We start from the raw sequence: 21714 nt of genomic DNA, 5'->3' as shown, positions 1-21714 counted from the left end.
TGTCTCACACTCCATTTCCGCAGTTATTAGTATTATTATTATTACTTTATTATATACTGTATATGGTAATATATATAATAAACTACATTGAGCTATACTGCTCCCTGGTGTCTGTGCCGTCAACTCCTTTTCAGTAACCATAACACTGAATTTGAAAGAAAATATGTGGTATCGCGCATCACTCGTTACCTAACTACCCACGGCCAGGTGTTGCTGAGGTAACGCAACAGTGATACAAAGTGACGAGAGACGCCGCAGTTGTGATTTAGGGCTATATAAATAAACATTGATTGATTGATACACAACAGCTAACTACACACATAGTCTAACACCACTCACTCTTGGATTTTGTCTCACACTCCATTTCCGCAGTTATTAGTATTATTATTATTACTTTATTATATACTGTATATGGTAATATATATAATAAACTACATTGAGCTATACTGCCCCTTGGTGTCTGTGCCGTCAACTCCTTTTCAGTAACCATAACACTGAATTTGAAAGAAAATCTGTGGTATCGCGCATCACTCGTTACCTAACTACCCATGGCCAGGTGTTGCTGAGGTAACGCAACAGTGATACAAAGTGACGAGAGACGCCGCAGTTGTGATTTAGGGCTATATAAATAAACATTGATTGATTGATACACAACAGCTAACTACACACATAGTCTAACACCACTCACTCTTGGATTTTGTCTCACACTCCATTTCCGCAGTTATTAGTATTATTATTATTACTTTATTATATACTGTATATGGTAATATATATAATAAACTACATTGAACTATACTGCTCCCTGGTGTCTGTGCCGTCAACTCCTTTTCAGTAACCATAACACTGAATTTGAAAGAAAATCTGTGGTATCGCGCATCACTCGTTACCTAACTACCCATGGCCAGGTGTTGCTGAGGTAACGCAACAGTGATACAAAGTGACGAGAGACGCCGCAGTTGTGATTTAGGGCTATATAAATAAACATTGATTGATTGATACACAACAGCTAACTACACACATAGTCTAACACCACTCACTCTTGGATTTTGTCTCACACTCCATTTCCGCAGTTATTAGTATTATTATCATTACTTTATTATATACTGTATATGGTAATATATATAATAAACTACATTGAGCTATACTGCTCCCTTGGTGTCTGTGCCGTCAACTCCTTTTCAGTAACCATAACACTGAATTTGAAAGAAAATCTGTGGTATCGCGCATCACTCGTTACCTAACTACCCACGGCCAGGTGTTGCTGAGGTAACGCAACAGTGATACAAAGTGACGAGAGACGCCGCAGTTGTGATTTAGGGCTATATAAATAAACATTGATTGATTGATACACAACAGCTAACTACACACATAGTCTAACACCACTCACTCTTGGATTTTGTCTCACACTCCATTTCCGCAGTTATTAGTATTATTATTATTACTTTATTATATACTGTATATGGTAATATATATAATAAACTACATTGAGCTATACTGCTCCCTGGTGTCTGTGCCGTCAACTCCTTTTCAGTAACCATAACACTGAATTTGAAAGAAAATCTGTGGTATTGCGCATCACTCGTTACCTAACTACCCATGGCCAGGTGTTGCTGAGGTAACGCAACAGTGATACAAAGTGACGAGAGACGCCGCAGTTGTCGGTCCGGCGCCAAAGCCGCCATTATGGCGAGGACTGGTGGAGCGGAACAGACGAGGAAGGTCTGAAAGGCTGAGATCCTTCAGAGATCTGAGCACCACTTGAGCTCTGCGGAGATAACGCAGCCTCGTCCTTCTGTTTCTCGGCCTTGAAGGTATCGCACAAATGCCGGCGTTTGCGGCGGCGGCGGCGGCGCTGTCAAGATTTACGGCGAGGTGGCAATCGGGGCTCACATCAGTCTGCTGCTGTTGACAAGGAACGACAGATGGGCGCATGTTTCATGCCGCCTCGCCACCACATTCTCATCCCATAACTCCAGACTTTCCCTGGCAAACTTTACCCATTTATAGATTGATTTATTCGCCGTTGTTAACTTGTCACAGCCGGGCGCTGCCGGCGACCCCATTCCCTCATTAGCATGAAATTAATAACATTGTCTTATTTTGTTCAATCCTGGGACATTAATAACAGTGAGGTATTTGATAGACACGTATGACAGAATTATGCCGATAACTGTGGGAAGGGAGTCTGTGTTGTGTGGAACGATGCGCCCGAGGTGCATTATGCATGGGATGAAAAGCAGGGGACCAAACACGGAGCCCTGGGGGACACCGCGTGTGACCGGAATGCCTTAGGATTTGCAGATCATGTTATTTAAATTTCCACTGCAAGACTGTGTTTACCTCGCTTTTTTTAATATATTCTTAATGTCTCTGCAAACCCCCCACCTTTTACATTTTAGACACATCACACCGATTAATGCATGCTAACGTCAGCATGTGCCAAGTACCAAATTATATGACTCTGTGGTGTGCGGACGCAAAATTGGCGGGAAAAAAATAAAAAAATGTTTCCGTGTCCAGAGCGAGGGTCGAGGATCGAGGAAGGCAGTACAAAACCACAGGGGAAACAACTGGTAAGACTAAGGGAAGGAAGGTACACCAAGGGTAAACTAAGTTTCCGCATGGATCCTTGGGTCCATAGTCCTTTATACAGCTCCCTCTCATCAGGTCCAGGTGCACTGATTGCTGATCGCCCACAGCCTTGCCGTACTTAGCATACGTCATATAGCAAATTATATGACTGAGGTGTATGGCTGTAATATTGGTGGGAAAAAATGTGCATGCTATTTTTAGCTGACTAGCATGCTAAAACTTAGCATATGTCAAGTACCAAGTTATATGACTCCGAGGGTAAAACGTTGAACATTTTATAAAAAAACAGCATACGCCAGGTACCAAGTTATAGGACTCTGAAGTGTGGAGATAAAATTGGCTTAAAAAAAAAAAAAAAGTTAGCATGCTAATTTTAGCATAAGTCAAGTACCAAGTTATGACTCTGAGGTGTATGGCTGAAAATCTGGCTAAAAAAGTTAGCATTCTATTTTTAATATGCTAAGGTTAACATGCTAATACTTAGCATACATATGGCTGTAATATTGGTGGATAAAAAATTGCATGCTATTTTTAGCTGACTCGCATGCTAAAACTTAACATATGTCAAGTACCAAGTTATATGACTCTGAGGGTAAAACGTTGAAAAATTAATAAAAACCGTTAGCATACGCCAAGTACCAAGTTATATGACTCTGAAGTGTGGAGATAAAATTGGCTAAAAAAAAAAAAGTTAGCATGCTAATTTTAGCATAAGTCAAGTACCAAGTTATGACTCTGAGGTGTATGGCTGAAAATCTGGCTAAAAAAGTTAGCATTCTATTTTTAACATGCTAAGGTTAACATGCTAATACTTAGCATACTTATGGCTGTAATATTGGTGGATAAAAAATTGCATGCTATTTTTAGCTGACTCGCATGCTAAAACTTAACATATGTCAAGTACCAAGTTATATGACTCTGAGGGTAAAACGTTGAAAAATTAATAAAAACCGTTAGCATACGCCAAGTACCAAGTTATATGACTCTGAAGTGTGGAGATAAAATTGGCTAAAAAAAAAAAAAGTTAGCATGCTAATTTTAGCATAAGTCAAGTACCAAGTTATGACTCTGAGGTGCATGGCTGAAAATCTGGCTAAAAAAGTTAGCATTCTATTTTTAACATGCTAAGGTTAACATGCTAATACTTAGCATACATATGGCTGTAATATTGGTGGATAAAAAATTGCATGCTATTTTTAGCTGACTCGCATGCTAAAACTTAACATATGTCAAGTACCAAGTTATATGACTCTGAGGGTAAAACATTGAAAAATTAATAAAAACCGTTACCATACGCCAAGTACCAAGTTATATGACTCTGAAGTGTGGAGATAAAATTGGCTAAAAAAAAAAAAAGTTAGCATGCTAATTTTAGCATAAGTCAAGTACCAAGTTATGACTCTGAGGTGTATGGCTGAAAATCTGGCTAAAAAAGTTAGCATTCTATTTTTAACATGCTAAGGTTAACATGCTAATACTTAGCATACATATGGCTGTAATATTGGTGGATAAAAAATTGCATGCTATTTTTAGCTGACTCGCATGCTAAAACTTAACATATGTCAAGTACCAAGTTATATGACTCTGAGGGTAAAACGTTGAAAAATTAATAAAAACCGTTAGCATATGCCAAGTACCAAGTTATATGACTCTGAAGTGTGGAGATAAAATTGGCTAAAAAAAAAAAAGTTAGCATGCTAATTTTAGCATAAGTCAAGTACCAAGTTATGACTCTGAGGTGTATGGCTGAAAATCTGGCTAAAAAAGTTAGCATTCTATTTTTAACATGCTAAGGTTAACATGCTAATACTTAGCATACATATGGCTGTAATATTGGTGGATAAAAAATTGCATGCTATTTTTAGCTGACTCGCATGCTAAAACTTAACATATGTCAAGTACCAAGTTATATGACTCTGAGGGTAAAACGTTGAAAAATTAATAAAAACCGTTAGCATACGCCAAGTACCAAGTTATATGACTCTGAAGTGTGGACATAAAATTGGCTAAAAAAAAAAAAGTTAGCATGCTAATTTTAGCATAAGTCAAGTACCAAGTTATGACTCTGAGGTGTATGGCTGAAAATCTGGCTAAAAAAGTTAGCATTCTATTTTTAACATGCTAATGTTAACATGCTAATACGTAGCATACATATGGCTGTAATATTGGTGGATAAAAAATTGCATGCTATTTTTAGCTGACTCGCATGCTAAAACTTAACATATGTCAAGTACCAAGTTATATGACTCTGAGGGTAAAACGTTGAAAAATTAATAAAAACCGTTAGCATACGCCAAGTACCAAGTTATATGACTCTGAAGTGTGGAGATAAAATTGGCTAAAAAAAAAAAAAAAGTTAGCATGCTAATTTTAGCATAAGTCAAGTACCAAGTTATGACTCTGAGGTGTATGGCTGAAAATCTGGCTAAAAAAGTTAGCATTCTATTTTTAATATGCTAAGGTTAACATGCTAATACTTAGCATACATATGGCTGTAATATTGGTGGATAAAAAATTGCATGCTATTTTTAGCTGACTCGCATGCTAAAACTTAACATATGTCAAGTACCAAGTTATATGACTCTGAGGGTAAAACGTTGAAAAATTAATAAAAACCGTTAGCATACGCCAAGTACCAAGTTATATGACTCTGAAGTGTGGAGATAAAATTGGCTAAAAAAAAAAAAAAAGTTAGCATGCTAATTTTAGCATAAGTCAAGTACCAAGTTATGACTCTGAGGTGTATGGCTGAAAATCTGGCTAAAAAAGTTAGCATTCTATTTTTAATATGCTAAGGTTAACATGCTAATACTTAGCATACATATGGCTGTAATATTGGTGGATAAAAAATTGCATGCTATTTTTAGCTGACTCGCATGCTAAAACTTAACATATGTCAAGTACCAAGTTATATGACTCTGAGGGTAAAACGTTGAAAAATTAATAAAAACCATTAGCATACGCCAAGTACCAAGTTATATGACTCTGAGGTGTGGAGACAAAATTGGCAAAAAAAAAAAAAAAGTTAGCATGCTAACGTTAGCATAGGTAAAGTACCAAGTTATGACTCTGAGGTGTATGGCTGAAAATCTGGCTAAAAAAGTTAGCATGCTATTTTTAGCATGCTAAGGTTAACATGCTAATACTTAGCATACGTCACATTGCAAGTGAAATGACTGACGTTAATGGCTGTAATATTGGTGGAAAAAAATGTGCCTGCTATTTTTAGCGGACTAGCATGTTAAAACTTAGCATATGTCATATACTAAGTTATATGACTCCGAGGGTAAAAGGTTAAAAAAATAATAAAAACACTTAGCATACGGCAAGTACCAAGTTATATGACTTTAAGGTGTACAGAGAAAAAATTGGCAAAAAAAAAAAGGTAGCATGCTAACGTTAATATATGTCACGTACCAAGTTATATGACTCTGGGGTAAACGATTGCAAAATTATCGAAAGCAGTTAGCATGAGTCTCGTACGTATTTACGTGACTCTAAGGCAGCTGCAAAATTAGCTACAAAAGTGGAAAAATTCACCAGAAAAGTTAGCATGCTATGTTTAGCATGCTAATACTTAGCATATGTCACATAGCAAGTTATATGACTGAGGTGTATGGCTGTAATATTGGTGGAAAAAAATGTGCATGCTATTTTTAGCGGACCATTATGCTAAAACTTAACATATGTCAAGTACCAAGTTATATGACTCTTGAGGGTAAAATGTTGAAAAATAAAAAAAAAACACAGTTAGCCAAGTACCAAATGATAGGACTTTGAGGTGTACAGAGACAAAATTGGCACAAAAAATTTTTTTTTATCATGCTAATGTTAGCATAAGTCAAGTACCAAATTATTACTCTGAGGTGCATGGATGAAAATCTCTCTAAAAAAGTTAGCATGCTATTTTTAGCATGCTAATACTTAGCATATGTCACATAGCAAGTTATATGACTGAGGTGTATGGCTGTAATATTGGTGGAAAAAAATGTCCATGCTATTTTTAGCGGACCATTATGCTAAAACTTAACATATGTCAAGTACCAAGTTATATGACTCTTGAGGGTAAAATGTTGAAAAATAAAAAAAAACACAGTTAGCCAAGTACCAAGTGATAGGACTTTGAGGTGTACAGAGACAAAATTGGCAAAAAAAAAAATTGTTATCATGCTAATGTTAGCATAAGTCAAGTACCAAATTATTACTCTGAGGTGCATGGATGAAAATCTCTCTAAAAAAGTTAGCATGCTATTTTTAGCATGCTAATGTTAACATGCTAGTACTTAGCATACGTCATGTAGCAAGTTATATGACTGAGGTGTATGGCTGTAATATTGGTGGAAAAAAATGTGCATGCTATTTTTAGCGGACCATTATGCTAAAACTTAACATATGTCAAGTACCAAGTTATATGACTCTTGAGGGTAAAATGTTGAAAAATAAAAAAAAACACAGTTAGCCAAGTACCAAGTGATAGGACTTTGAGGTGTACAGAGACAAAATTGGCAAAAAAAAAAATTGTTATCATGCTAATGTTAGCATAAGTCAAGTACCAAATTATTACTCTGAGGTGCATGGATGAAAATCTCTCTAAAAAAGTTAGCATGCTATTTTTAGCATGCTAATGTTAACATGCTAGTACTTAGCATACGTCATGTAGCAAGTTATATGACTGAGGTGTATGGCTGTAATATTGGTGGACATTTTTTTTTTGCATGCTATTTATAGCATGCTAATACTTAGCAAAGTCTATAAATTGTCCGCACCACTTTATAAGCCGCAGGGCTCAAACGATATGAAAAAAAATAGCGTCCTATAATCTGGAATTGACGGTATATTTGCATGTAATAATCCTCATATACTCGGCATATTCATGCAGACACAACACGATGCAGAGTTGAGTGGATCACCTCAAGTTTGCGCGTGTTTACGTTTTAGTAGATGAGATGCAGGCAACAGAAATGTTTGCATGAATATTTATCACGGCCTGCGTCGTCCCCCCGGTGTGAAATCAAGTCTGACATCCACTTCCAACTCCAGGGGCTGTTGCCAAGCGTAACACTTCCACTGGAGTGTCACTTCTCGGACTGAGGACAGGCTCCTCGGCACCTTCAGGACCATTATTCATCCTCCGACTGCCTCATTCATTTTCTCCCGCGGAAAAACGCTTCACTCCTCGCCAGACTGGTCCGGGTTTTTTCTCCGAACGTGGTCTAACCCAATTCGGTGTTTGTCGAACCTGGTCTGAAGAGGACTTTGGTCTTTGTCTGGACCAGACTTAGACAGACTTGTTCTAAACCAGTCCAAATGAAACCTGGACTAAAGCTGACCTGCTCAAAGACTACATTGATCTAAGCTGGTCCAACAGTAACCTGATCTAAACCAGAGGTTCTTAGCCTTTTTGACCTCGGGTCCCAACGTTTTCAGGTCAAAGGGCGCAGTCAGGGCGTTGAGGGGATCCGGTTTGGTGGCTGCAGGATTAGGTCTCTGCTTTTTGCAGATGATGTGGTCCTGATGGCTTCATCTGGCCAGGATCTTCAGCTTTCACTGGATCGGTTCGCAGCCCAGTGTGAAGCGACTCGGATGAGAATCAGCAGTCCATGGTTCTCGCCCGGAAAAGGGTGGAGTGCCATCTCCGGGTTTGGGAGGAGACCCTGCCCCAAGTGGAGGAGTTCAAGTACCTCGGAGTCTTGTTCACGAATGAGGGAAGAGTGGATCGTGAGATCGACAGACGGATCCGTGCGGCGTCTTCAGTAATGCGGACTCTGTATCGATCCATTGTGGTAAAGAAGGAGCTGAGCCGGAAGGCAAAGCTCTCAATTTACCGGTCGATCTACATTCCCATCCTCACCTATGGTCATCAATCAATCAATCAATCAATCAATGTTTATTTACATAGCCCTAAATCACAAGTGTCTCAAAGGGCTGTACAAGCCACAACGACATCCTCGGTACAGAGCCGACATACGGGCAAGGAAAAACTCACCCCAGTGGGACGTCGGTGAATGACTATGAGAAACCTTGGAGAGGACCGCATATGTGGGTAACCCCCCCCTCTAGGGGAGACCGAAAGCAACGGATGTCGAGTGGGTCTGACATAACATTGTGAAAGTCCAGTCCACAGTGGATCCAACACATCAGCGGGAGTCCAGTCCACAGCGGGGCCAACAGGAAACCATCCCGAGCGGAGACGGGTCAGCAGCGCAGAGATGTCCCCAACCGATGCACAGGCTAGTGGTCCACCCGGGGTCCCGGCTCTGGACAGCCAGCACTTCATCTATGGCCACCGGACCTATGCAACTCCCCCTCGCAAGGGACAGGGGAGAAGAGGAGAGAAGAAAAGAAACGGCAGATCAACTGGTCTAAAAAAGGGGGGGTCTATTTAAAGGCTAGATTATACAAATGAGTTTTAAGATGGGACTTAAATGCTTCTACTCATGGTCATGAGCTTTGGGTTATGACCGAAAGGACAAGATCACGGGTACAAGCGGCGGAAATGAGTTTCCTCCGCCGGGTGGCGGGTCTCTCCCTTAGAGATAGGGTGAGAAGCTCTGCTATCCGGGAGGAGCTCAAAGTAAAGCCGCTGCTCCTCCACATGGAGAGGAGCCAGATGAGGTGGTTCGGGCATCTGGTCAGGATGCCACCCGAACGCCTCACTAGGGAGGTGTTTAGGGCACGTCCGACCAGTAGGAGGCCACGGGGAAGACCCAGGACACGTTGGGAAGACTATGTCTCCCGGCTGGCCTGGGAACGCCTCGGGATCCCCCCGGGAGGAGCTGGACGAAGTGGCTGGGGAGATAACCGGAAGAAGATGGATGGATGGGCCCTAGGACCCAATTTAATACGAACACTAAATTGGTAATCTTACTCTTGATTTTAATCGTTTTCAATAATTGACCCATTTTCAGTTTAAAAGGTCTGTACTTGCGTAGAATTTTCTCTTCATTTTACTTCTCCATGATTTTTGCTCTCGACTTTGAGTTTGTAATGAGTCACTCACTCGTCTGACTGACGCATTACTGCCACAAGTGGTAGGAGAGTGTATTACAACTGAGTACGAACCACAGCTGAGTATCAGATATATTTTGTCGGACTTCAAGGGGGCGCTCGCAAAAAATTTGAATGCTATTTTCATCGGACTAGCATGCAAAAACTAAGCATAGGCATGTACCAAGTTATATGACTCCGAGGGTAAAAGGTTGAAAAATTAATGCAAATAGTTAGCTTACGCCAAGTACCAAGTTATGTGACTCTGTGGTGTACTGAGGCAAAATTGGCCCAAAAAAAAGTTAGCATGTTAACGTTAGCACAAGTCAAGTACCAAGTTATATTACTCTGAGGTGTATGGCTGAAAATCTGTCTAAAAACGTTAGCATGCTAATGTTAGCATGGTAGCATAAACCAAGTACCGAGTTGTATGACTCCAAGGGTAGAAGATTAAAAAATTAATACAAATAGTTAGCATACGCCAAGTACCTAGTTATATGACTTTGTGGTGTACGGAGGCAAAATTGTCCCAAAAAAAAGTTAGCATGCTAATGTAAGCATAAGTCAATTACCAAGTTGTATGACTCAGAAGTGTATGGCTGAAAATCTGTCTAAAAACGTTATGATGCTAATGTTAGCATGGTAGCATAAGTTAAGTACCGAGTTGTATGACTCCAAGAGTAGAAGGTTAAAAAATTAATAAAAATAGTTAGCTTACGCAAAGTACCAAGTTATATGACTCTGTGGTGTACGGAGGCAAAATTAGCCCCAAAAAAGTTAGCATGCTAACATAAACTTAAGTCAATTACCAGGTTATATGACTCTGAGGTGTACGGCTGAAAATCTGGCTAAAAAAGTTAGCATGCTAGCATAAGTCAAGTACCGAGTCGTATGACTCGAAGGGTAAAAGGTTAAAAAAATCAATAAAAATAGTTAGCATATGCCAAGTACCTAGTTATATGACTCTGTGGTGTATGGAGGCAAAATTGGCTAAAATAAAGTTAGTATGTTAACGTTAGCATAAGTCAAGTACCATATTATATGACTCTGTGATGTACGAAAGCAAAATTGGCTAAAAAAGTTAGCATGCTAATGTTAGCATGCTAGCATAAGTCAAGTACCAAATTATATGACTCCCGGGGTAAAAGGTTGAAAAAATTATAAAAACAGTTAGCATAAGCCAAGTACCAAATTATGTGACTCTGTAGTGAACGGAGGTAAAATTACCTAAAAAAATGTTAGCATGCTAACGTTTGCGTAAATCAAGTACCAAGTAATATGACTCCCGGGGTGAAAGGTTGAACAAAAATAATAAAAAGAGTTAGCATACACCAAGTACCAACTTATATGACTCTGTGGTGTACGGAGGCAAAATTATCTAAAAAAAAGTTAGCAGGCTAACGTTGGCATAAGTCAAGTTAAGTTATTTGACTGAGGTGTACATCTGAAAATCTGGCTAAAAAAATTAGCATGCTATTTTTAATCCAGCCCGCCAGCGTCCAAAATCCGGCTAGCGGTCCGTAGTTTGGGGACCCCTGGTCCGCTTTCTAAAACATACCGGCATTATAATAATAATAATAATAATAGATTTTATTTTTAAAAAGTACTTTACATTGAGTAAACAATTACAAAGTGCTACAGTGTATTAAAAAAATTAAAATAAGATAATAAAAAATAAAAAAAAATAAAAAGTAGAACAGCCAAATAGCTATAAATAGTATGCATACATCTAAAGAAAGGCTTTTTATTTTTTTTTATTTTTTTTTTTAAATAAGGGTTTTTAAGCCTTTTTTAAAAGCATCCACAGTCTGTGGTGCCCTCAGGTGGTCAGGGAGAGCGTTCCACAGACTGGGAGTGGCGGAACAGAAAGCCCAGTCTCCCATTGTTCGTAGCTTTGTCCTCTGAGGTTGGAGGAGGTTAGCCTGTCCGGAGCTGAGGTGTTGTGTGGAGGATTTGGGGGTGAGTAGTTCTTTGTGGTAGAGTGGGGCATTTCCATGGAGGCACTGGTGGGTTAGTAGGGATACTTTGTATTCAAATCTGAGTGGAACAGGAGCCAGTGAAGGGATTTGAGAGCATTAACTATAACACCGGTATACCACCCAGCCCTAATGCAAAACCAACTTTTCTTACCTATTGTACCTGTTTTTGTGTATTTGGGATCTGCATAAGTCCTGAAAATTTTAAATCAAACCATAAAGGAGATATTTTTTAAAAACAATGTCGCCTTCTTTCATAATTCCCCCAAAGGAGCCGTTCGGAATGTACTCCAAGTGTGACATCAGTGGATTATCCATATATGGTAGAGTTTTACCCAAAGTGCTTTTGACCCAAGAACCGACATGACATGTCTTGTAGAACACAAGGAAGTGACCCCTTAAAGACTACTCCTTGGTTTTTTGCTAACGTTTTCAACCTTTGGGACACTTTTTCAAGCGGATTTCTGAGATTTCTTCATCTCTCCATGTCACTGATGTCAGAATAATTGTATCTAAATTATCACAAAACTTTGTGTTTTAATGAGTTCCCGGCGAGAAGACAAAAGCTGTCTTTGAACCTACCCAGAAGAAGGCTTGTAAAATTCCACTGTGTAGGATGGGAAGCAACATGAAGGTGTTCTGTTTCTTTCATGTATTGTAATCAACAGAAATATATTGTTTTGACCCGAGATCTACAAAGCGAAGAGGAAGCAGGACCTGACCCCCTTCTAGGGACCTCTTCTTTGAACTGTTTTACGACTTTTTCTGTGAACTGTTTACGACCTTTTCTTTGAACTGTTGTAATCAAAGGCGATGGCGGTTTACGACCCCCGTCCCTTAGAAACAGCTGTTGCCATGTAATCAGGGAAAGTCCAAATAAAAGAGGAGGCGTACAATCTTTCGTCAGGGGCGTGGGACGAACAGTGTCTACGCGTCTCTCCTCAATTGAGTCAAATTTAATTATGTCTCTGTTTAATTCCTTGCTTCTTGTCTTGTTTAATAGATGTCATCAGTGTTTGAAGAAAACCTCAGACTTGTTGTTAATCCCCCGAAGAAAATACCAACCGGTCTTCTTTGTCGGGGAAAAACAACGTAGTCTCCTATCTGGGCCAGTGTGGTACGTTAGAAATGGTGTTGCCATTGAGACGTCCCCAGAAGGTGAGGGTCTGCTGAAGAACCATGCGGTGCTGGTTGCGGCTGCGTGGAGGCCCGAGTGCTCCGACGAAAGGTCGCCAAAGATAAAGATCAAGTGCGGAGACTAGCGGGACTGGGCTGCATGGAGCCAGCCTCTTCTCGCTGACACAGAAACCACAGTCACTCTTGACATTTCCCAGGTGAGGTAATTTATGGGCTCCGGCAGCGTAAAGTGGTATTTGTGGAAAGTGTTATGTCGCTGCAAAAAATGAAGTAAATTCTTACACTCAGCAGTCATTCTTCTCCGGAACAATCTTTTTTTTTCCCTCCCCGCCGCACGTGCGGGAGCTCATTTTCCATCTCGCACTTTGTTATCGCCGCTTGGTACAACTTTAGGCACAGGTACTGAATCTAGTCAGTGTTTACAAAGAAGAACATTCAGCAGAGCCCAGACCTTCACTTTGTGTTGTATAGTTTGTGAAGTAGTTATTAGCATCACAGCTAATGCTAACCCAGTCTCTACCAGACTCTGGGCACCCCTTGTCATGAACACCATGTAAAAGTCATACTGACCAAGTTCACAAGCATGAAGAACTATTCTATAAACGTAAACAAGGAATTCTAATGGTTCAGGCAGTATTGGATTCACAAAGGGTTTTTTCCAAGTCTTTATTATTTGAAAAAACCCATCCCTAAATCTTAATTGGTCAAAGACCGACTTTGCAGGAAACCTAAACTCAATCAATGAACGTTTATTTATATAGCCCTTAATCACAAGTGTCTCAAAGGGCTGCGCAAGCCACAACGACATCCTCGGCTCAGATCCCACATCAGGGCAAGAAAAAACTCAACTGTCAGGTTCAAACACTGATGACATCTATTAAACAGACAAAGAAGCAAGGAATTAAACAGTGACAGAATTACATTTGGCTCAATGAGGAGAAACGCGTAGACCTGTACCCTTGCACAGTCTCCCACCACGCTCTGACGAAAGATTGTACGCCTGCTCTTTTATTTGGACTTTCCCTGATTACATGGCAACAGCTGTTTATAAAGGAAGGGGGGTCGTAAACAGCCGTCGCCTTTGGTTACAAAACAGTTCAAAGAAAAAGGTGCCTGGAGGGGGGTCAGGTCCTGCTTCCTTTCCGCTTTGTAGCTCTCGGGTCAAGACAAAATCTTCCTGTGGATTACAATAGCTCAAAGAAACCGACACCTTCATGTCGCTTCCCATCCTACACAGTGGAGTTTTACAAGCCTTTTGATTGGTAAGATTACAGACAGCTTTTGTCTGCTCGCCGGGAACTCATTGAAACACAAAGTTTTGTGTTTACTCAGATACAATTATTCTGACATCAACCCAATGGGATACAATGAGAAACCTTGGAGGGGACCGCAGATGTGGGGACACCTCAACGTCTTGGACTCCATGCCACTGGACCCTGACCCGATTCTGTCAAGGATTGTGTGGTGACTGTCTGTGCACCAGTCTCCCCACGTAAAACAAAGTCACGCACAGGCATCCTCCATAAAGGGATACACCCCTACCAGGAGGATCGTCATACTCGTTCGAGTGACCGCCTGATGATGATGACTATGGATACTGCAACAGCTGAAGTCACACTGATTTGCAGGTGTGTAATTTGTTGGGAGTTCATGCACCGTGTTGGTTTTGTTATTTGAACGAGGTGATGTTCATGGGGTTCGGTACCTCCAACAAGGTTAATAACCACTGGTCTAAGGAGACCGAGGTGTCCGATACCTGCTCATTCAGCCAAGACACTGTGAAGCTTGTCCGTCCCTGCGCTCAGCGCCAGCTCCGCAGCCCTGTCTCTTCATCCGCATCTCCTCCAGTCTCTCCAAATGGACTCTGGTGTGGCGGAGACCCAGCAGCTGGTCTCCATTGCCCAAAGGCTCCCGGGAGGCAGATCCAGAAGTCACGAAAGTGCCACCCCTTGTCGCAAAGTCCCAAAATGTCCTGAACCAAAAGGCCAAACAATTTTTAAATCAAGCTAAAAAATGGCGTCATCAGTAGCAACACATTACTGAGCGATGGCAGCGTCCAGAAACGGACGTGGTGTGACGCCATTTGGGTGACGACGGCCATTATCTCAGCTGCTTTCAAAGTACCGTGGCGTAATCAAGGCCACCTTTATTGACTGCCATTCATCCCCACTCGCCTTTGTCTCCTTCCTCAGGGTCTCCTATCGTCCAGGGAGTCCATTACCTGTGTCCAATGAGACCCTCGTCTCCTCGCCTTCACCCCGCCGGCGATGTCCGTGCAGGCGGGCGCAGGTAAGAGGCCTTGAACTAGGAAATCAAGCAAGCGCTCCTCCATCTTTCAGTGCGTTTCATCAGGCGCTCGATTAGCACTTCACCACCCAGCCCGGCGCCACACCTTTAATTTGTCATGTCGCAGAGCAAGGTAATCATCCTCAGCCTCGCTGCAGGCGGGTTTGGAATGCGGTGATGGATTGTGGCAGCCATCTTTATTTTTCTTCCTCATCGTGACTTTTACGCCCGCGAGACAATTAGCCGCGCGGCGGGGCCTCCTCGCATCATAAAACAAAATGTGTCCCTCGCAAGATTCCAAAGTGCCGTTTCCTGGGTGATGCCTTCCTAATTCCAGACAGCCGCTGATCACCGCGGCAGCCGAGTGATCCTTCACACGGAGCCAGGAGAAAATCCAGAGCACTTCGCCTTTGAACCCACTGAAATGCTGAATAAATAAATCCCTGTCAATTCCACATTAATTACAGTCACAGCACCCGCTGAGCCCCAAAGGATGTGTTACTACTCCACACTCTATTACTGGAAGTGAGACATGGTCTGTAAACATGTTTGCCGATCAAGCATTTTGTTTACACGGAGACATTTAAGCTGAAATATTTTTTTAAAAACACAAGTATGCTTTCAAATATCTTAAGTATAACATGCAAGCACATTGTGATGCTAATGCAACAAGTGGCATCGCTGATCTCGAAGCCGGTCCTGGCACACCCCGCTTCGCTGCAGGTCCGCAGGCCACGCCCCCCCACAAACATATACCCCCGTCCATCCATCCATCTTATTCCGCTTATCCGAGGTCGGGTCGTGGGGGCAGCAGCCTAAGCAGGGAAGCCCAGACTTCCCTCTCCCCAGCCACTTCGTCCATCTCTTCCTTGGGGATCCCGAGGCGTTCCCAGGCCAGCCGGGAGACAATGTGTCCTGGGTCTAAACACCTCCCTAGGGAGGCGTTCGGGTGGCATCCTGACCAGATGCCCGAACCACCTCATCTGGCTCCTTTCGATGTGGAGGAGCAGCGGCTTTACTTTGAGCTCCCCCCGAATGGCAGAGCTTCTCACCCTATCTCTAAGGGAGAGTCCCGCCACCTGGCGGAGGAAAGTCATTTCGGCCGCTTGTACCCGTGATCTTGTCCTTTCGGTCATAACCCAAAGCTCATGACCATAGGTGAGGATGGGAACGTAGATCGACTGGTAAATTGAGAGCTTTGCCTTCCGGCTCAGCTCCTTCTTCACCACAACGGATCGATACAGCGTCCGCATTACTGAAGACGCCGCACCGATCCGCCTGTCGATCTCACGATCCACTCTTCCCTCACTCGTGAACAATACTCCGAGGTACTTGAACTCCTCCACTTGGGGCAGGGTCTCCTCCGCAACCCGGAGATGGCACTCCACCCTTTTCCGGGCGAGAACCATGGACTCGGACTTGGAGGTGCTGATTCTCATCCCAGTCGCTTCACACTCAGCTGCGAACCGATCCAGTGAGAGCTGAAGATCCTGGCCAGATGAAGCCATCAGGACCACATCATCTGCAAAAAGCAGAGACCTAATCCTGCAGCCACCAAACCAGATCCCCTCAACGCCTTGACTGCGCCTAGAAATTCTGTCCATAAAAGTTATGAACAGAATGGGTGACAAAGGGCAGCCTTGGCGGAGTCCAACCCTCACTGGAAACGGGTCCGACTTACTGCCGGCAATGCGGACCAAGCTCTGACACTGATCATACAGGGAGCGGACCGCCACAATCAGACAGTCCGATACCCCATACTTTCTGAGCACTCCCCACAGGACTTCCCGAGGGACACGATCGAATGCCTTCTCCCAGTCCATAAAGCACATGTAGACTGGTTGGGCAAACTCCCATGCACCCTCAAGGACCCTGCCGAGAGTATAGAGCTGGTCCACAGTTCCACGACCAGGACGAAAACCACACTGTTCCTCCTGAATCCGAGGTTCGACTATCCGGCGTAGCCTCCTCTCCAGTGCACCTGAATAGACCTTACTGGGAAGGCTGAGGAACATACCCCCATTATTTATTATTTACTTTATACTTTTTAAATTCGATCTCAATTCTGTACACTGCTGCTGAAATTTTAATTTTCCTGAAGGAACTCTCCTGAAGGAATCAATAAAGTACTATCTATTCATCTATCTATCTATCTATCTATCTATCTATCTATCTATCTATCTATCTATCTATCTATCTATCTATCTATCTATCTATCTATCTATCTATCTATCTATCTATCTATCTATCTATCTATCTATCTATCTATCTATCTATCTATCTATCTATCTATCTATATATCTATCTATCTATTTATCTATCTATCTATCTATCTATCTATATATCTATCTATCAATCAATCAATCAATCAATGTTTATTTATATAGCCCTAAATCACAAGTGTCTCAAAGGGCTGTACAAGCCACAACGACATCCTCGGTACAGAGCCCACATACGGGCAAGGAAAAACTCACCCCAGTGGGACGTCGGTGAATGACTATGAGAAACCTTGGAGAGGACCGCATATGTGGGTAACCCCCACCCTCTAGGGGAGACCGAAAGCAACGGATGTCGAGTGGGTCTGACATAATATTGTGAAAGTCCAGTCCACAGTGGATCCAACACATCAGCGGGAGTCCAGTCCACAGCGGGGCCAACAGGAAACCATCCCGAGCGGAGACGGGTCAGCAGCGCAGAGATGTCCCCAACCGATGCACAGGCTAGTGGTCCACCCGGGGTCCCGACTCTGGACAGCCAGCACTTCATCCATGGCCACCGGACCTATGCAACTCCCCCTCGCAAGGGACAGGGGAGAAGAGGAGAGAAGAAAAGAAACGGCAGATCAACTGGTCTAAAAAAGGGGGGGTCTATTTAAAGGCTAGATTATACAAATGAGTTTTAAGATGGGACTTAAATGCTTCTACTGAGGTAGCATCTCTAACTGTTACCGGGAGGGCATTCCAGAGTACTGGAGCCCGAATAGAAAACGCTCTATAGTCCGCAGACTTTTTTTTGGCTCTGGGAATCACTAATAAGCCGGAGTTCTTTGAACGCAGATTTCTTGTCGGGACATATGGTACAATACAATCGGCAATCTATCTATCTATCTATCTATCTATCCATCTATCTATCTATCTATCTATCTATCTATCTATCTATCTATCTATCTATCTATCTATCTATCTATCTATCTATCTATCTATCTATCTATCTATCTATCTATCTATCTATCTATCTATCTATCTATCTATCTATCTATCTATCTATCTATCTATCTATCTAGTCCAACCGGATTCCTTACAAACCTGTTTTAAAAGCTAATAACTTGATCTAAAACTAATCTCATGCGAGTCGAAGATGGTTCAACCCTGAGCTAAAAACCTCAACACACTTTGTATGTTCAGTATGTAATTTTACGGTCAAAGATCCACTCGCTCCACTGAAAGACCCGTCGGTCAGAGTCTGATCTGATGCTCGGGACACAAATGACCTGTCTTGACCATTGAGGGGCGTTGACGTCGTCCGCTAAGAACACGGTCGATAGGTTGCTGAATTATTGGACTCGTCTCTAACCGCCGCCGTAAATGAAGCAAAGGTGACAACTTTGAAAAGTCTCAAAGTGTCGATCAAAATTCAGTTTTCTTCGCACTAAGAGGCTTTCTTATTTTAGAGGGCAGCGTCTGTGGCTAATAGCGTTGAACGGGCTTTGTAGGACACATCAATGAGCTGCTGGAGCGTTTGCAAGGAGCAGCTCTCCTGCCTCCTCGGCTGCCAGTGAGTCCCCGTGTGCCCAGACGCCACCGCGTAAGTCCCCTCCGTGCGCCTCGGCTGTCAATCTGCGGCTTTTTGTGTGGGTGTGACGGTTTTAGAGCCGTGGAGGGGGAACAGAAAAGGAGAGGGAATGATGGAGGTGAGACCTTGTAGCGCACTGGAGGAGCGGCATCCCCTCCTCCCTTAATGCCGACTTTGGTCCAAGTGGGTTGGCCGGCTCCCAGCAGACGTTCCCTGCAGAGACCACGTGTCTGAAAGACGCTCAGAGGTTAGACTAGATAGGCCTGTCGCGAGGGAGAGTGTGTGTGTGTGTGTGTAGTTTGACTTTTAAAGGAGGACATTTGGTCTGCGATGACTTCCTGTAAGACTCCTTAAAGGGCAGACGGATCGGTTAAAGCTCTCATTAGGTGGGTTGAGGCTACGCCATCTTTGCTTCCATTACTGCAATCGTTTGTTTCTTTATTTCTTTGTAAATCCTGCTAGAAAACTAAAAAGGGTATTGTATTTTCCCGACCATAAGCCGCTGATTTTCCCCACGCTTTGTACGCTGCGGCTTTCAAAACGGTGAGGCTAATTTATGGGTTTTTGTTCGCCATTGGCCATATTTTGTAATCAACAAACGCCGACAGAGACGCTGAAAAAGGTGTGTCATTGTATGCGCCACCTTTTGGACGAGTTCGCTCGCTGCAAGTGCTGCGGCTTAAAAATGCACTTCCTGTTTTGTACCGTTTGTACCTTAATGTTAGAAAAATTATGTATATATTATCACACTAACTTTAGTATGCTTAAAGTCGGTTGCTTTAGTTATTTAGCTATTGTGCTCAAGTTGGACTTTTCTAATCTGTGCAAGGACAAAGACTTCTTGTCTGAGGGGTGGCCTCAGCCGTAGATGTTATCTTTTTTTTAGCCCGCTAACAGCCAAGGACTTCAACGACCCCAACGAAGATAAGATGACAGCACGCAGACGAAGCAGAGACTTCAAGGACCTCAACGAAGATAAGATGACAACACACAGACGAAGCGGGGACAAGGCGAAATCACAAGGCCCCCAGCACATTCCGTCACGTACTGTGCGTCCTGGACCTGCTTTGCATAATATATGTGACCACTCCTTTTAGAGGCGGCCTCGGTGATGTTGACTATGGAACTCTGAATAAAAAGTGGGACGCGGGAGCTGAACCTTAGAGCGTAGGGCGAGACTGTGACTAAGTGTGCAGCTCCATGCGTTCTCCTCATGAGCTAAATTGAACTCTGTCTCTGCATGATTCTTTGCTTCTTGTCTGATTAACAGATGTCATCAGTGCTTGAACCTGACACTTAAACCGGAAGTATAACCGTTCATAGGATTCTTCATTCATCACTCCAAGTAAGTCTTACAATATAACTAAAGCAATTCATACTAAACCGTCCAATGTGTGATGTCTGTAGGAGTGTTTTCATATTTGTACAGGCTATCATGATGTAATCAAGCCAGGGTTGTTAGCATTAGCTAATATGCTAGCATGTTTACAAGTGTCTGTTAGTATTATTAACTTAGAACATCATTCTTTTTGTATTGTTTCAGTTTTGTAAATTCACCAAAACGTCACCGTGGAGCTATTGAGTCTGTTTAGCTGATTGGAGAGCTAGCTTTCACAGATAGCGGGTCCATGACGATGACTTCTGTTTTGTTTGATCAGCCGTTTTACTGCCGTGTTACAGACACCGTTTGGAAACAATTAAGGTATGTAAAAAAACATTTGCATAATATTTCCTACCGGTATCTATCTGCGGCTTATGGTCCAGTGAGGCTAATATATTTAAAAGTATTTTCTGTATGATCTTCTAATCATCCATAGCGTTTCTACTCATAAGGATTATTCATTCATCACTCCAAGCAACGTTTGTAAGTTTTACAATATAACTAAAACAATTCTTACTTACTAAACCGTCCCATGTGTGACGTCTGTAGGAGTGTTTTCATATGTGTACGTGCTATCGTGACGTAATCAAGGGGGGGTCGTTAGCATTAGCTAATATGCTAGCATGTTTACAAGTGTCTGTTAGTATTATTAACTTCAACGGCATTCTTTTTTTATTGTTTTAGTTGCGTAAGTTCACCAAGATGTCACCATGGAGATATTGAGTCTGTTTAGCTGATTGGAGAGCTAGCTTGCCCAGCTAGCGGGTCCATGACGACGATTTCCGTTTTGTTCGAACAGCCATTTTACTGCCGTGTAACAATTAAGGTATGTAAATAAACATTTACATAAAATGTTGTACTGGCTTGTAGTCCGGTGTGGCTAATATATGTACAAATATTATTTTTCATTTTGTGGGTGTAGCTTAAATACTGTTGCGCTTTATAGTTACGGTAGTCAGCTAATTGGTTCAATGCCTGAATGTGGTCATTCGAATTTCAGCAAAGTTGGATTATTCTTCATAAATATTTTTTTATGAAATTGAATGTTGCGGTCAAGATAGCGCCAACATTTTCCACCGTGTTGTTAGCATTGTTCACCCTCAACCCGGAAGCGGAAGTCCCGCTTAATTGGTGAATATCTTTACCCATCGCCACAGTATAATAGAAAATAAGACATATACTAGACATATACTAGGGAAGGGATCCCTAAGGCCCCATTTTTGGGTGGATCTTGCGTGAGAGGAAGGGGGGGGGTTAATCATTTTGCAATGCAGTCTGCTGAAAATGATGGAAAGCGCCACTCTACATAGCAACTGACACTGTGGTCAAAGTTGGAAATGCCTCAAAATACATTTTAAGATATTCAATAGCTAAAGCAGCTAAAATGGATAGTGCTGCCATCCCAATTCGTCACGTTTCATGTGTCAGGTAAACTGTGACAAGTGGGGCCATATGAATCCCCCTCCTACTGTATAATACATGATATTTTATATCTTGATAATGCAAATAGTATCGATTTGATGGAATGGATCGTTATTGCTCATGACCAAACAAGTGAAAATA

Source organism: Entelurus aequoreus, linkage group LG09 (assembly GCF_033978785.1).
Source record: "Entelurus aequoreus isolate RoL-2023_Sb linkage group LG09, RoL_Eaeq_v1.1, whole genome shotgun sequence".
Classification (NCBI taxonomy): Eukaryota; Metazoa; Chordata; class Actinopteri; order Syngnathiformes; family Syngnathidae; genus Entelurus; species Entelurus aequoreus.
Note: the sequence above shows the minus strand (reverse complement) of the source record.